The sequence below is a fragment of the Pelodiscus sinensis genome, chromosome 10 (assembly GCF_049634645.1).
Source record: "Pelodiscus sinensis isolate JC-2024 chromosome 10, ASM4963464v1, whole genome shotgun sequence".
In the NCBI taxonomy this organism is placed as follows: Eukaryota; Metazoa; Chordata; order Testudines; family Trionychidae; genus Pelodiscus; species Pelodiscus sinensis.
Window position 1 is genome coordinate 9626093 of NC_134720.1, and position 17913 is coordinate 9644005.

At 50.4% G+C, this 17913-nt stretch overlaps 1 protein-coding gene across 4 annotated transcripts in view; it reads left to right on the top strand.

Moving 5' to 3' along the window:
* The first annotated feature begins 684 nt into the window (after positions 1-684).
* The window catches only part of ST6GAL1 (ST6 beta-galactoside alpha-2,6-sialyltransferase 1), a 137367-nt gene continuing 120138 nt past the window's right edge, over positions 685-17913 (top strand). The window contains exon 1 of one of the 4 annotated variants that reach the window (XM_006125184.3): positions 685-1156. The gene's annotated coding sequence lies outside the window, so the exon portion shown is untranslated. Of the gene's footprint in view, positions 1157-1241; positions 1871-17913 lie in introns of those variants that run through there. The other 3 variants (XM_075937493.1, XM_075937492.1, XM_006125185.3) reach the window with 3 other exon arrangements.

A 17913-nucleotide genomic window follows, 5' to 3' on the forward strand; every position in this document is an offset into this window, starting at 1 on the left:
GGAGTTTTAAGGAAAACTAATTATCTTAAGCTTCATGGCGAAATCATGAGAGCAGTCAACACTATTACGTTGATTTAAGCACTACACCTTTCACTGAGGTGGAATTGGTGTAATGGGTGACAAATATATGTAGATCACTTTATCACAAACTAACTCTACAATACTTAATATACTTCCTGGACTCCAAGCAAGAAATTGAACAGCTGGCTTTCTGTTCCTTTTCTGCATCAACAGAGATACAAAAAGAATGACAATATTAAGAGAGGGCAAATGTAATAAATTAACCGAAAAAAATATTCTCTCAGTGCAATTCAGTGTGCATCTTGCCCCGAGAACCATGATTCATAAAAATTAGTTTAAAAGAAGTAGCTGTGTAAGTCTGTTTGCACAAAAACAAGGAGTCTGGTGGCACTTTAAACACTAATGAATTTATTAGGCCACAAGCAAAGCTTTTGGTCTAATACCCTAATAAACGTATTTGTCTTTAAAGTACCACTGGACTCTTTATATTAAAAAATTAGTGCAAGTCGGTCATTTGTATCATGAGTTACCTATTCCTAATTACAGAACTTTGCATATGATGTAGCTTTCTTATGCAAGGCGCTCTGCAAAAATTCCATCTGCAACAAAAGCATTATCAGTCCTCCAGTTGTTATTCCCCCGCGCACCTCCTGTAGTCACTCCACTTCTGCGGAGTAAAATGCTGCCTTTGGAAGCGCTTGGGAGCGCGTGATTTGGCCATCCACCTTGAGCAAATGACAAAGGCTGCAAGGGTCAGGGCCGTGGGGAATCGGACCCGCAGCCGCCCCCAACAGTCAGTGTAGACAGAGGATGAGGGGACAATGCTGAGCCTGTGGGAGTGGAGGAGGAATGACTGAGCTGAAAGGGCAAGTGGAGGGAGACCTGCTTCATCAGGGCTCCTCAGAACACGCTGAGCGTGAGCGGCCTTTAGTTCCCACCGTTTTCTGTCACGTCCCTCGCCTCGCTATTGGCACAGGAGAACTGCAGCCGCCTCACCATTGTCTCCACTATGCCGGAGGATGGACCCGCGCCACGCTGCTGGCCTTGTGCGGCGCGGCCACGGGCGCTAGCTGGGCAGTGGGGAGGGGACAGCCCGGGAGCAGCGGCCGGAGCCCCGCAGCGCAGCTCTGCAGAGGTAGGTCGGGGCGCAGGCCGGTCGGTCGGTGCCTGGGAGTGCGGGGCTGGGTGGCCCGCGGCGCCGCCGCAGCCGGCTTGGAACGCGGAGCAGAGCCCGGCGGCGCCCAGACAAAGGCTGCGCAGCCCGCGGCCCGGCCCCCCGCCTGAGCACTGGCCGGGGAGGGCGAGAGGAACGCGGCCGGGGCTCCGCGGCCGGGCGCTGGACCCTGGTTTCTGTCCTCACCCCGGGAGCGGCCGGCCCAGGGGGGCGGGGAGGGAAACACGTGCGGGCTCCGCCGCCACCCCCGGGACCCTTGTTCCTCTCCCCGCCGACCGGGAGGGGAAGCTGAGATCGCGGGGCCGCCAGTGCCCGGCAGCAGGGCGGGGCTGGAGAACAGCAGGGCTGCGGTGGCGCGCAGCGGGAGAGGAACCGGGGCGCCCTGCCCTCGGCCGTCCAGGCCTGCGGAAAGCGGTACCAGCTCTTCCCGCCGCAGGTGGCTCAGCGCCGGCAGCCCCCACCCCGCCCCGGACTCGCGCCTGCCCGCCGCTTTTTGCATAACGCCCTCCCAGCCTCCTCCCCCGGGATGGGGATGAGCTGCTGGCGGCCCGGGCCAGCACCGCTCGCTGACCAAGCACCGGCTGCGAAGTAGCCGCGAATCCCGGGCGGTAACAAAGGGACCAGGAGACAAGCGGCGGAGGTGCCGGGCCCCGCTCAGCGCAGCTGCAACCCTTAGTGAGTAGCACTAGCAGCCACCTGTGGGTCTGCTTCCGTGCACCACTCGAGCTCGGAAACCCTGGGCGCAAGGACGGGGGCTGGGGCGAGAGAGGGCACAAAGGCGTGGGGCTGATTCGGGCTACCTTCCCTTGCACGCAGAAGTGGAGAGAGGACGCTAGGCTAGGATGAGTTTTTGTTAAACCAACATTTTAATTGTACTTCAGCTCTGGGCGAGTTGCTCTTCACTTCCTTTCCTGTTTTGAAGCGCACGCAGTTGCTATAAATATATAAAATAAACCCACTCTTTCACGAGTTGGACTGCAACGTAGAAATGATTACTCGACTTGCTTCTTTAGGAAACTAGCCATTATTTTCTGCGTATATTTTAGTGACACAATTCTGTGCTTTAAAAAAAAGGTAATTTGTTTTCATTTAATTATCTTTAATAAATAAACTAACAAGTTGCTCTTTGCTGTATAGTTCCATTTCCACTTAGAAACTAATTAAGGGCTAACTAGATAATCTTCAAGAATCTAGCTAAACATTTCACTCTGCTAAACATTTCAATCTGCGTATCTAGAGGAAGTGCTTTCTTGTGTATTTTTGCTGGGAACGCAAAATGTATCTTTCTCGTCTATATGGTGTTTGATTTTTAATCTTTAAACTTTGCTCAAAACTTTTTCTAAATAAAAGAGTTTGGTATTAATCTATGTGGGTCCTTCATGGTATGCAGAATCCTGCTCTTGTTGCAAAAACTCCTATGAACTTTGATGTACTGAATAAGTTGGTAAATGTTAACCTTCTATTCAATACATAGAAATAGAAACTCACTGAAATAATATAACAATAAATGTTCTTTCTCAATCCACTGTGTTGGAATCAGGTAATTTCCTCCTTTTGAATATAAATGTACTACATATATTTTAATATAAGAACCATCTTTGGTGTACATACTGTTACCAATACTGTTAGTACTGGAGTAATTTCCTTTCAAATATGCTACGTGTAACTCACCTTAATGAAGACTAACAGATTTTAATTTTCAGATTGCATGCATTGCTAACAGGTCACATGAAGCTTGTATATTCGTTTGGAGTTTGTTTGCAGATGTCACGTTAATAGAGCGCTATGTACAAATACTTCACTGCATACATATACTGCAGGGCTGTGTCTACACTGGCATGAATTTCCGGAAATGCTTAAAACGGAATACTATTCCGTTTTCAGTTTTTCTGGAAAAGGAGCGTCTACATTGGCAGGCTGCTTTTCCGGAAAAGCCCTTTTCCGGAAAAGCGTCTGTGGCCAATGTAGACGCGCTTTTCCGGAAAAGACTACTGGGCTGTCTACACTGGCCCTTTTCCGGAACAATGTTCTGGAATAAGGACTTATGCCTGAGCGGGAGCAGAATAGTTTTTCCGGAATAGCGGCTGATTTTGTACAGTAGAGCATCGTTGCTTTTCCGGAAATTCAAGGGCCAGTGTAGACAGCTCGCAGCTTATTCCGGAAAAGAGGCTGATTTTCCGGAATAAGTGGCCCAGTGTAGACACAGCCCAGATGTTTTCTTTTCAAACAGAAAATTGAACATTTGATGTTGCCACAGAGGACTGCATTTTTAAATTTGTTGACCTTGATAGTGACAATCTAGGTTTAAATATGGTGCTGATTGTTGATTTTTTTGAAAATATTCATGTCTAGAGCCAAATTCTGCCATCATTATTTAAGCAAAACTCCCATGGGCTTTTTGCTCAATAGAGGAGCACAGACTTTGGCCCTTATTTAAATGTACTACCTGATTCTAAATGAAAAAAATAGGTTAAACTGTATGAAATAGTATGACGGTGAAGATTCTATTGTGATTGGGAAAATCACAAAAAATCTAGTTTATATTAGATGGAGAGGGTACTCTGAATTGTTTTCATTCAATTTCAGACAATATCCTTAATTTATGCATTACATTTTCTCCACACCCACCTTTTATAAAACCAAGATCACAAAGGGCAGAACATAAGCTTCTAAATGGAGCAACTCTTTGGTATATGCACATTTGTAATGTTCCATCCTTCACATCACTCCCACAAACTCTAACACTGCCTTATTTCTTCTTCTTGTGTAATTTTTGGGAAAGCAATGGAAGGGAAGGAATGATAAGAATCATAGAACTGAAAGAGACCTCAGAAGGTCGTCAAGTCCAGCCTCCTGCTCTAGGCAGGACCAATCCCAACTAAATCAACCCGGCCAGGGCTTTGTCAAGCCCATTCCAGTGCTTTACCTCCCTCCTGGTGAAATAATTTTTCCTAATATCCAACCTGGACCTCTCCCACCACAACTTGAGACCATTGCTCCTTATTCTGCCATCTGTCACTACTGAGAACAGCCTCTCTCCATCCTCTTTGGAACCTCCCTTCAGGAAGTTGAAGCCTGCTATCAAATCCCCCCTCATTCTTCACTTCTGCAGACTAAACAGACCCAACTCCCTCAGCCTCTCCTCATAGGTCATATGCTCCAGACCCCTAATCATATTGGTTGCCCTCCGCAGGACCTTCTCCAATGCGTCCACATCCTTTTTGTAGTGGGGGGTCCAGAACTGGACACAATACTCCAGATGTGGCCTCACCAAAGTCGAATAAAGGGGAATAATGACATCTCTGGATCTGCTGGCAATGCTCCTCTTAATGCAACCTAATATGCCATTAGCCTTCTTGGCTACAAGGGCACACTGTTGACTCATATCCAGCTTCTCATCCACTGTAACCCCCAGGTCCTTTTCTGCAGAACTACTACTTAACTGGTTGGTCCCCAGCTTGTAACTATGCTTGGGATTCTTCCATCCCAGGTGGCCTAATCTTCCAATTTGTCTAAGTCACTCTGGACCCTATCTCTGCCCTCAAGCGTATCTACCTCTCCCCCTAGCTTAGTGTCATCCACAAACTTGCTGAGGGTGCAATCCATCCCCTCATCCAGGTAATTAATAAAGATACTGAACAAAACCAGTCCTAGAACTGAACCTTGGGGCACTCCGCTAGAAACCTACCGCCATCCTGACATCGAGCCGTTGATCACTATCCGCTGGGCCCAGCCTTCTAGCCATCTTTCTATCCATCTTACCGTCCATTTATCCAATCCACATTCCCTTAACTTGCTGGCAAGAATATTGTGGGAGACCGTATCAAAAGCCTTGCTGAAGTCAATGTATATAACATCCACTGACTTTCCCATGTCCACCAACCTTCATCACAGAAGCTAATCAGATTGGTGAGGCACGACTTGCCCTTTGTGAATCCATGCTGACTTTTCCTAATCAATTTCCTCTCATCCAAGTGCCTCAAAATGGATTCCTTAAGGATCCCTTCCACGATTTTTCCAAGAACCGAGGTAAGAGTGACCGGCCTATAGTTCCCTGGATTGTCCTTCTTCCCTTTTTTGAAGATGGGCACTACATTTGCCTTTTTCCAATCATCCGGGATTTCTCTCGATCTCCACGACTTTTCAAAGATAATAGCCAAAGGCTCCTCAACGACGTTTGCCAACTCCCTCAGTACCCTCAGATGCATTAAGTCCGGCCAATGGATTTGTGTACGTTTAGCTTTTTTAAACAGTTCCTAATCTGTTCTTTACCCACCACGGGCTGTCCATCTTCATCCCATCTTGTGTCACTTAGCGCAGAAGTCCAGGAACCGACCTTGTTCGTGAATACAGAGGCAAAGAAAGCATTGAGTACTTCAGCTTTCCCCACATCATCTGTCACTAGGTTACCTCCTTCATCCATTAGGGGCCGCACACCCTCTCTGATCACCTTCTTCTTGTTAACATGCCTGTAGAAACCTTTCTTGTTATCCTTCACATCCTTAGCCAGTCGCAATTCCATTTGCGCTTTCACCTTCCTGATAACCCCCCCGGGATTCTCGAGCTATACATTTAAACTCCTCCCTGGTCATTTGTCCAAGTTTCCACTTTTTGTAAGCTTCCTTTTTGTGCTTAAGTTCACCAAGGATTTCCCCTGTAAGCCAATCCGGTCTCCTACCATGTTTGCCTCTCTTGCTACACGTTGGGATGGTTTCTTTCTGTGCCTTCAATAAGGCTTCTTTAAAATACTGCCAGCTGTCCTGGACTCCTTTCCCCTTCATGTTAGCATCCCAGGGGATTCTGCCCATCAGATTTCTGAGGGAGTTAAAATCTGCTTTTTTGAAGTCCAAGGTATGTATTTTACTACTCTCTTTTCTTCCTTTGGTCAGGATCCTGAAATCTACTATCTCATGATCACTGCTTCCCAGGTTGTCATCCACCTCCACTTTCCCTATTAGTTCCTCCCTGTTTGTGAGCATAAGGTCAAGCTGCGCATGGCCCCTGGTCAGATCCTTCAGCACTTGTGTCAAGAAGTTATCCCCAACATTCTCCAAAAACTTCCTGGATTGCCTGTGTACTGCCGTATTGGTTTCCCAACAGATGTCAGGGTGATTAACGTCTCCCACGAGAACCAGAACATAAGAATAGTCATACTGGGTCAGACCAAAGGTCCATCCTGTCTTCTGACATTGACCAGATGCCCCAGAGGGAGTAAACTGAACAGGTAATCATCAATGACCCTTTCCTGTCATCCATTTTCAGCCTTTGACAAACAGAGGCTAGGAACACCATTCCTATCCATCCTGGCTAATTAGTATTGATGGCCCTAACCTGTATGAATTTATCTAGTTCTTTTCTTAATGCTGTTAAAGTCCTGGTCTTCACAACATCCTCTGGCTAGGAGTTCCAGAGGTTGACTCCGTGCTGCGTGAAGAAAAACTTGTTTTTAAACCTTGCTACTTATTAATTTCATTTGGTGACCCCTAGTTCTTCTGTTATGGAGAAAAGTAAATAACTTTTCTTTATTCACTTTCTCCATACCTGTCATGATTTTTAGACCTCTATCATATCCCGTTAGTTTCCTTTTTTCTAAGCTGAAAAGTCCCAGTCTTCTTAATCTCTCTTCGTTTGGCACCTGTTCCAAACCCCTTTTCTGAACCTTTTCCAGTGCTAATTAGAGATGTAAGTGACTAGTAGACTACCCAATAAAAATAAACTTACTGGATAGTCAAGTAGTGACTCAACTAGTCGCTTCCCCCTTCTTGCTGCCTCTAACAGAGAGGCAGAAAGGGCATGAGCAAGAGCTGTTGTTTAAAAACCGTTTCCCCCCAGCACCGTCTTCGCAAAGGGCAGGCATAGGCACAGCGGGGGAAAAGGCACTTCAACTTTTGAAATGTAGCAAGAGCCCTGTGGGGTGCAGCTGGGATAGCAAGTGCTCCACCTCCTCCTTATTGACTAATCAAGTAGTTGATGTAAATTCCATCAATTACTCAATTAGCAGATTAATCAAAATTTAAAATCCCTAATGCCAATATTCATTTGCTATTTTGTTTCTCAGTCACTAGTATTTCCTTTTGAAGCTCCTCACAGTCTGTTTTGTTCTTGAAACAAAATACAGGACTATGTAGCACTTTAAAGACTAACAAGATGGTTTATTAAATGATGAGCTTTCGTGAGCCAGACCCACTTCCTCAGATCAAATATTGGAAGAAAATAGTCACAACCATATACACCAAAGGATACAATTTTAAAAAATGAACACATATGAAAAGGACAAATTTTGTTCTTAACTATCTTGAGCAGTTTAGTATCATCTGCAAATTTTGCCACCTCACTGTTTTACCCCCTTTCTCCAGATCATTTACAAATATGTTGAATAGGATTGGTCTCAGGACAGACCCTTGGAAGACATCATTAGTTACCTCTCTCTACTCTGAAAACATTTATTCCTACCCTTTGTTTTCTGTCTTTTAACCGGTTATCAATCCATGAGAGAACCTTCCCTCTCTTTCCATGACAACTTACTTTACTTAAGAGCCTTTCGTGATTAATAAGGCATGATTTCCCTTTACAGAAACTGTGTTAATTTGTTGGGGAAAAGTCATGTTCATCTATGTGTCTGACAATTCTATACTATAGTATATACAATTCTATACTATAATTCTTTACTATAGTTCAGGGATGGTAAATATTGGTAATTGAATAGTTGATTAACCTCATGTATCCTTATTGGTTACTTGACTATTCTGTACCCCCTGGGGGTAGGGCCGGCAGCAAAGCCCCCTGCCACTCCACACTGCTGCCTTGGATACAGGAGTGGGAACTGGTCCGTGAGGGGAACCTGTTTAAAAACCAGCTCTCCTCATGGACCAGCTGTCTGTCACCCCATGTTGCTGCCTCTGCTAAAGAGGCAGCAGCGTGGGGTGGCAGCAGCCGCTACCTGGAGGGTGGAGGGAAAGACTCTCCACCCCCCACCACTAAGACCCTGCACCATTAGCGTGCTCTGACACCCTCCCTTGTTTCTGCACCCTCCCTCCTGGCCAGATACCATACCCCCATCCTACGCCTGCACTGTCCACCTGGCCTGGCCAGACATCTACCCCCCACCTTGCTTCTGCATCCACCATTGCTCCTGCACCCTCCCTCCTGGCTACACAGCCTCCCTTGCTCCTGGTCCCTCCACTTGGCCAGACACCTTACTCCCAACCTGCTTCTGCACCCTACCTCCCATCCAGACCTTTGAACCTCTCCCTGTTCTGCACCTCCCCTTCCTCCCAGATCCTGCACCCCATCCCTATCCCTCTCACTGGCAACCCTGTCTTGCACATTGAATCCCTCATTTTTGTCCATACCCCACAGCCTGAGTCCATAAAATCCAGTGACTTTGCTCCCCAGAAAAAAATCTGGCCTATAGGAAACCCTGAACCTCAGTCTACCCTGTTCCTTCCCCTCACCCAATGGGGCTGGAACACCAGGGGAGTGAGGTGTTTCATTTGGGGGCCACATTAGTGAGAGTTGGGGGTTTTGAGAAGAGTTTTTTTGCTTCTCATTTGTGTGGTCCCCCAGCTGATTTTTCTGTGGGGCAGTGACCCCCTAACCCAAAAAAGGTTCCCCACCCCTGCCATAAATAAGCACTGAACCTTTTTGTGTAGGACTTAATATTCTACTTTATTTAAAATGAAGTTTGGTAAACTATCATGAGAAAGCTAAAACAATTAATCTGTTTAATAATTTAAATTAAAGCATTCTCTCTAGGTGCAGCTGGTTCAGAAAATATGGTCACTGTACACAGCCAGCCCCTGCTCTCTTACCCCCACCTCCTCCTGGCACCAAGATCCGTGAATAAGTTAAATCTTGGCATGCCACTTCTGAAATGTTGCTGACCTCTGCACTAACAAAAGCACCGTCATAGATAGTAACGTGTCGGGGGAGAACTTCTCCCAGCCACATAGCTTCTGCTACACCGGAAGGTGTTTTTTTATGCCAGTGGGAGAGCATAGAACATCTTCACTGAATGTGCTGTATATAAAGACGTTCCTTAAATTTGTTAAGGACTTAATTCCTGTAACTGCTACTGGGTCCCAATGGACTGGGATTCATCCAGGAAGAAACAAAATGCTATACTTAATGCTACAGCAGTTCTTAATACTTTTTTGCAGGAATTATAGTCGGGATTTTCAAAGTTGGACCATGGGCCTGTCTGAGTAAACTGCTGGCAGGCTGTAAGATGCTTTGTTTATCAAAGTGTCCGTAGACATAGAGCCTCACATGGGCCAGGCCACTACTTCCCACAGTCCCTCAGGCAGGAAACGGCAAACTGCAGCCAATGAGAGATGGGAGGCTCCTTGGCTATGGACGCTAGATCAACAAAGTGCCAGCACTTTACCCAAGCAGGCCTGTGACCCAACTTGAAACCCCCTGGACTATAGTATTATTCAGGTCTTGAATAACAGGGGAAAGGAATTCTTAAAGACATGGGGTCATGTTGTATGCTCCCAAGTAAATATTTGGGAGACAGGCTCAGGAAACAACCGGGAGATGAATTTCCTTTTCCCCTCAGAAGATGGAGGACTTAGGGGGCTCTGGATTGGGTTTTATCTCCTTACCCTTTGGGAATACACAGGAAAAGGAAGCACCAATCTTGGAAGAGCAGACCTCTGCTATTCTCCTGGCTTCTCCTTCACACTGGCAACACAGCCATCATCAGAACCTGCTGTTTTGCAGGAGACGCGTGTGCTAAGCCTAAATTAAATAATCAATTTCCTTGTATTTATGTAGCACTCGCGAAATAGTGACATGAATATATCCTTGTCCTGTGGAACCTGGATCTTTGTAGAAAATGGCAGATCTCTGCCACCAGCTCTTCATAGCTCTGAAAACTTGGGGTGGACAAACCAAGAATTGCTCTGAGAGGCTTCTTGGAGTGTCCCAGAGGAAAGGACAGTGTCACTAAGATGGTGCTCCCTCATTTTTTGCCTCCCAAGCTAGAGCTGTCCACCCTGACTAAGTGGAGGAGATAATCAGAGCCATATTTTTATGTATCTTCACATATCTCCTTTTTAACAGATAAAATACCCCCAATTTAACTGGGGAAAGAATTCAGTTTCAGTCAGTGTCTGTGTCACATATTATTCCGACTAGATACCTCTGTGGCTAAATAGTAAACTGGGTATAAAATAGCTCCTTTGACTAAGAAGAGTTCTCATGGACACACACCAAATTCCTGTAATATGTGTTACGATCTACCCCAAATTAAAAAAACATAATACAGGACTATGTAGCACTTTAAAGACTAACAAGATGGTTTATTAGATGATGAGCTTTCATGGGCCAGACCCACTTCCTCAGATCAAATCTGGCTCACGAAAGCTCATCATCTAATAAACCATCTTGTTAGTCTTTAAAGTGCTGCATAGTTCTGTATTTTGTTTCAGCTACACCAGACTAACACGGCTACATTTCTATCACTAAAAAAACATAATAAGAGACCTAAAAAAGAGCCACCATGGCTTAGCAGCCTTGTAAAAGAAGCAGTGAGAGATAAAAAGGCATCTTTTAAAAAATGGAAGTTCAATCCTAATGAGGTAAATAGAAAGGAACATAAACACTGCCAAATTAAGTATAAAAATGTAATAAGAAAAGCCAAAAAAGATTTTGAGGAACAGCTAGCCAAAAACTCAAAAAATAATAACAAAATGTTTTTTAAGTACATTAGTAGCAGGAAGCCTGCTAAAAAACCAGTGGGGCCCCTGGACGATCGAGATACAAAAGGAGCAATCAAGGACAATAAAGCCATTGTGGAGAGACTAAATGATTTCTTTGCTTCAGTCTTCCCAGCTGAGGATGTTAGGGAGATTTCCAAACCTGCACCATCCTTTGTGGGTGATGAATCTGAGGAACTGTCCCGGATTGAAGTGTCATTAGAGGAGGTTTTGGAACAAATAGAAAAACTTAATGTTCACAAATCTTCGGGACCAGATGGCATTCATCCAAGGGCTCTAAAAGAACTCAAATGGGAAACTGCTGAACTATTATTTGTGGTTTGTAACCTATCCTTTAAATCAGCTTCTGCACCCAAGGTGCAGCTAACATAATGCCAATATTTAAAAAGGGCTTGTAACAGGGCAGCTGCCCTGTACTGGCCCTTTAAGAGCCAAACCCCAGCCTGGAGCAGGCCCGGGGAGCTCAGCCCACCTGGGTGGCATTGGCCAATTAAGGCCCAGCTGGGAGCCATAAAAGGGAAGGGCTGCTTCAGGGGAGGCAGTGTGAGCCTGGCTGCAGAGGGAGCAGGATGCTCCCTGGAGCTAGGGCAGGGCTAGAGAGTCAGGCTGGGCCAGGGCGCTCGGACAGCCTACCGGCCAGCCTGCTAAACCTGCGGCACGGCCTGCTGGAGAGACACCAAACCCCCGGAAGGGGGGCTCAGAGCGAGTGACTTGGGCGCTGCCGGAGGGCAGTGTGGCGAAGAGAACGACGTGACCGGAGGATTCCAGAGGGGAAACTCCACGTGAGCGGAGGCCCGTGCGGGCGGGATGGACTGAGTCCGGGGACAGACGACGGACTCCCCCCGCTACGGTGGTGAGTGACCCCCTCACAGATGGTGGAGAACATGGGCAGCTGAAGATACGCGATCCCGGCCCTGACGTAAGGGCCCCGCGTGTGCCTCAGTGGACCCTAACAAAAAAAAAAAAAAAAACCCACAAAACCCCACACACAGAGAGAGAAGTTTGCGGGGTTCCCTCCTCCCCTCCCGGCGAGCTCGGGCGTGAGGGCCATGGAGGGAGAGGCAATGCCCGAAGGACTGACTAGGGGCGACAGCCGCCATTGAAGCTTCGAGCTCAACGATTGGCGGCGCAGCTCCAACAACAGCAGAGGCTGGTACAGCAGATGGACGCCCAGTACCGCCAAGTACTACAAGAGATGGCGGAACAGGACCAGGCCGGTAGGGTGGCCGCCCCGACTCCACCGGCTAGCTCCCTATCCCTGACCACACTGGGCCCCGCGGGGGAGCCCGCGGTGTTTGCCCTCCTCAACTCAGGATGCAGCCAGACGCTCATCCGCCCCGATGTACTCCCCGACACCGTGGCGCCCGAGGGGGAGCTGCAGCTGCGGTGCATCCATGGGGATGTGAAGACCTATCCTCAGGTCCGGCTCCCCTTGATGGTGCGCGGAGTCATCCGAATGATGCTAGTGGGCGTGGTGGCGCACCTGCCATACCCTATGGTGCTGGGTCGCGACTGGCCGGGACTTACAGCTCTCATTCAAGACCTACCCGCCCCGACCGAGCCCCGAATGGAACTCCTGGGGGAGGAACCCCAGGCGGTCCGACCGCAGGGGTCGCTCGACAGGGAGGGATCCGCCGAGCGTGACGCACCTGAACTGACTGACCCGGTGCCCTCAGACCCGGAGGACGTGCCGATTGCGCTGGACTTGGTGGACTTTCCCCGTGACCAGCGGGTCGGGCGGAACCCGCAGACGCAGGAAGAAGAGGCCCAGTTATTGGTACCCCGGGCCCATCGATGAGCCGTGCTGAGGTTGGCGCACGACATTCCTGCCGCCGGGCACCTCGGGCATGAGAAGACCCTGGCCCGAGTCCTGGCCCGCTTCTTCTGGCCCGGGGTGTATAAAGAGGTCAAAGACTACTGCCAGTCATGTCCAGTCTGCCAGCTCGCCACAGCCCCAGGGGTGCCGAAGGCCCCCCTCGTCCCTTTGCCCATGGTAGGGACTCCCTTCAAAAGGATTGCCTTGGACATAGTGGGCCCCTTTCCGCGGAGCGCGGCTGGATTTCGATATATCCTAACGATAATGGACTATGCGACCCGGTTCCCCGAGGCCATCCCCCTTCGAAACACCCGTGCCCGCACGATCGCGAACGAATTGGTTCGGACTTTTGCCTGGGTGGGGCTCCCTCGGGAACTACTGACAGACCAAGGAACGAACTTTACCTCCCGGTTGCTGCGTCAGGTCTGCGACATCCTGGGCATTCACAAGCTACAGACCTCCGTCTACCATCCCCAAACCGACGGTCTGGTAGAGCGGTTCAACCGCACCCTGAAGGGGATGCTGAGAAGATTTCCACCGGCGGACATGAAGCACTGGGACCAGCTCATCCCTCTGCTCTTGATGGCGGTGCGGGAGGTGCCCCAGGCCTCCACTCGATTTTCCCCTTTCGAGCTCCTGTACGGCAGACGACCTCGTGGCGTCCTGGACCTGGTCAGAGAGACCTGGGAACGGACCCCCTCCTCCTCGGTCGGGCTTCTGCAGTACGTACTCCGACTTCAGGAAAGACTCACGCAGGTGGGGGCCTTGGCTCAAGAAAACGTACAGGCGGCCATGGGAGCGCAGGAGCGAGGGTATAACCGGGGAGCCCAGGAAAGAGTGTTTGAACCCGGGGATCGGGTGCTGCTGTTACTCCCCTCCGAGGAATCAAAATTGCTGGCCCGCTGGCAGGGGCCGTATGAGGTCTCCCGACGAGTGGGCCCGGTCACATATGAAATTCATCAGCCGGACCGGCGAAGAAAAAAACAAATATACCATGTGAACCTCCTCAAACCTTGGCGAGGGCGAGAAGGCATGTTGGTCGCGCCCTACCCGTCGGAGCCCGTGTTAGGTTCTAGGGTCCCTGACGCCAAGGAGGAGGAGACACCCCAGCTCGCGGACACCCTGTCTAAGAACCAACGGCGCGTAGCCCAGGTGCTCATCGAAACGTTCGCCAGGACCTTTACCTCGTGGCCGGGCCGAACCTCGGTGATAACGCACACCATCCGAACCCCGCCCGGACAGGTCGTTCGCGAGGGAAACCGACCTCTTCCCCGACGGATGCGCGACGTCGTGGAACAAGAGGTTCGCACCATGTTGGAACTGGGAGTGATCGAGCGATCCAGAAGTGAATGGAGGAGCCCGATCGTGTTGGTCCCTAAACCAGATGGAAGCATTAGGTTTTGCATCGACTTTCGGAAGGTAAACGCTATATCGAAGTTTGACGCCTATCCGATGCCCTGGACGGATGAGCTGCTGGAGCGCCTGGGAAAAACCAAGTTCATAATAACCCTCGACCTGACCAAGGGCTATTGGCAAATCCCGCTGGATCGGGAGTCCCAGGAGAAGACCGCTTTCACCACCCCGTCCGGGCTCTTCCACTATGTGCGCATGCCATTCGGCCTCCATGGGGCACCCGCCACCTTCCAGCGGATGATGGATCGCCTGCTCGCCTCTCATCTGGAATATGCCGCAGCTTACCTGGATGACGTGGTCATCTACGGTCGCGACTGGGAGGAACACATAAACCAAGTGGCGGCCGTATTACGGACGCTCCGCGACGCGGGTCTCACGGCCAACCCCAAAAAGTGTAAAATCGGCGCACAAGAGACCACCTATTTGGGTTATCATTTGGGGCGCGGGTTAGTCCAGCCCCTGGTGGGGAAGGTAGAGGCCATACGAAATTACTCCATACCGACCACGAAAAGAAAGGTCCGACAATTTCTGGGACTGGCGGGGTATTACCGCCGATTTGTTCCCCAATTTGCTAGCATAGCGGCGCCGCTCACCACTCTACTCACGAAGGACAAACCTCAGAGTGAAGTGGGACTCAGAGTGTGACTCGGCCTTTCAACAACTTAGGGCTTCTTTATGTAGCGAGCCTGTTTTGCTCAGCCCAGACTTCGATAAACCTTTTTGTCTTCAGACAGATGCCTCTGCCACTGGGCTGGGCACCGTACTCTCCCAGGAGGTCGATGGAGAAGAGCACCCGGTGGTCTTTATTAGCCGTAAGCTATTTCCCCGAGAACGCCAGTACTCCGTAATAGAAAGAGAGGCCCTGGCTATCAAATGGGCGGTTGAAGCCCTAAGGTACTACCTGCTCGGGGGTGAGTTTACTCTATTGACAGACCATGCCTCGCTAAAGTGGCTACAAACTATGCGGGACACCAATAGCCGCCTTATGAGGTGGTATTTAGCCCTTCAACCCTATGTGTTCTCCATATACCACAGAGCGGGCAAGGCCAACGCCAATGCAGACGCATTGTCCCGCCTGGCCGAGGAGCCAGGATCCAATCCCGAGGTGGGGGACCTGGACTTATGGGGGAGGGCAGGTAGCAGGGCGGACTGGCCGCCCACTGAACCAGAGGAGGAGGAACCCCTCAGGACACCCGGGTGGGCGGAGGCGGACCCCACCCCGTCACCTGACTGGAAACCAGAGGGTGGGACTGGGAGGATAAGAAGACGGCGGGAGAGGGCAGTCAAGGCCCAGCCGCTGGAGGAGCTGGAAGAAGACCCCGAACTCCTGCCTGGGGAGGCCGAGGCCCGGGCTGGGCTGCCCCCAGCTGAGTTCCTGGAGGCCGGCCGAAACGTCCCAGAATGGGGTATGGAGACCTGGCCCAGACCAGCGGCAGGAGCACCCCTGACGACCCCGACGGGCTGGACCAGCTAGATCCCCGATGGGTGCTGTAATGCCACGGCCGAACCACCGGCGGGACCTCGCAGGACCCAACCCTTGAGTCCTGGAGTGGGCCACCCGGACCCTACTAGGATGACTGGGATAGCGCGACAGCCCGACGAGCCCTCAGAGGTTAAGGTACCCGGGAAGGCGGGGGAAGAAGGGGCCCAGGGATCGCTCAGGCGGGAGAGCCGCCACGGCCAACAAGGTCTGGACTGAGCCAATCGCAGCAACACGGCTGCACTCAGCGTCCCTGGGCCGGGGCGCAGTGAGACGGGTGGGCCTGCGCCCCCCCCCCCCCCCCGCCCCCAGCGGGGCCATCCCGGGTCCACTCCGGGAGGAGGACTAGATATGGACACGCATGGAACTGCGTTCCCGCCTTGTAGCGGGACGGGGGCTGGGACTTGTGGACCAGGGCAGGCAGCAGGGGAACCCCCCCCCCCCCGGGAGATATTTAAGGGGGAGGGTGTGTAACAGGGCAGCGGCCCTGTACTGGCCCTTTAAGAGCCAAAACCCAGCCTGGAGCAGGCCCGGGGAGCTCAGCCCATCTGGGCGGCATTGGCCAATTAAGGCCCAGCTGGGAGCCATAAAAGGGAAGGGCTGCTTCAGGGGAGGCAGTGTGAGCCTGGCTGCCGAGGGAGCAGGACGCTCCCTGGAGCTAGGGCAGGGCTAGAGAGTCAGGCTGGGCCAGGGCGCTCGGACAGCCTACCGGCCAGCCTGCTAGACCTGCGGCACGGCCTGCTGGAGAGACACCAAACCCCCGGAAGGGGGGCTCAGAGCGAGTGACTTGGACACTGCCGGAGGGCAGTGTGGCGAAGAGAACGACGTGACCGGAGGATTCCAGAGGGGAAACGCCACGTGAGCGGAGGCCCGTGCGGGCAGGATGGACTGAGTCCGGGGACAGACGACGGACCCCCCCCCTGCTACGGTGGTGAGTGACCCCCTCACAGGGCTCTAGAGGCGACTGTATTCATGGACAAGGTCAGCTCCTGGACTTCTGCGCTAAGTGACGCAAGATGGGATGAAGATGGACAGCCCGTGGTGGGTAAAGAACAAGTTAGAAACTATTTAGAAAAGTTAAATGTACACAAATCCATGGGCCCAGATTTAATGCATCCGAGAGTACTGAGGGATTTGGCAAATGTCATTGCGGAGCCTTTGGCTATTATCTTTGAAAAGTCGTGGAGATCGGGAGAAATCCTGGATGATTGGAAAAAGGCAAATGTAGTGCCCATCTTAAAAAAGGGAAGAAGGACGATCCAGGGAACTATGGACCGGTCAGTCTTACCTCGGATCCTGGAAAAATCATGGAAGGGATCCTTAAGGAATCCATATTGAGGCACTTGGATGAGAGGAAAGTGATTAGGAATAGTCAGCATGGATTCACAAAGGGCAAGTCGTGCCTGACCAATCTGATTAGCTTCTATGATGAAGCTCGGTGGACATGGGAAAGTCAGTGATGTTATATACATTGACTTTAGCAAGGCTTTTGATACGGTCTCCCATAATATTCTTGCCAGCAAGTTAAGGGAATGTGGATTGGATAAATGGACGGTAATATGGATAGAAAGATGGCTAGAAAGCTGGGCCCAGCGGGTAGTGATCAACGGCTCGATGTCAGGATGGCGGTTGGTTTCTAGCGGAGTGCCCCAAGGTTCACTTCTAGGACCGGTTTTGTTCAATATCTTTATTAATGACCTGGATGAGGGGATGGATTGCACCCTCAGCAAGTTTGCAGATGACACTAAGCTCGGGGGATAGGTAGATACGCTTAAGGGCAGAGATAGGGTCCAGAATGACTTAGACAAATTGGAGGTTTGGGCCACAAGAAATCTGATGAGGTTCAACAAAGACAAGTGTAGAGTCCTGCACCTGGGACGGAAGAATCCCAAGCATAGTTACAAGCTGGGGACCAACCAGTTAAGTAGTAGTTCTGCAGAAAAGGACCTGGGGGTTACAGTGGATGAGAAGCTGGATATGAGTCAACAGTGTGCCCTTGTAGCCAAGAAGGCTAATGGCATATTAGGTTGTATTAAGAGGAGCATTGCCAGCAGATCTAGAGATGTCATTATTCCCCTTTATTCGGCTTTGGTGAGGCCACATCTGGAGTATTGTGTCCAGTTCTGGGCCTCCCACTACAAAAAGGATGTGGACGCATTGGAGAGGGTCCAGCGGAGGGCAACCAAAATGATTAGGGGGCTGGAGCATATGACTTATGAGGAGAGGCTGAGGGACTTTGGTCTGTTTAGTCTGCAGAAGGGAAGAGTGAAGAGGGATTTGATAGCAG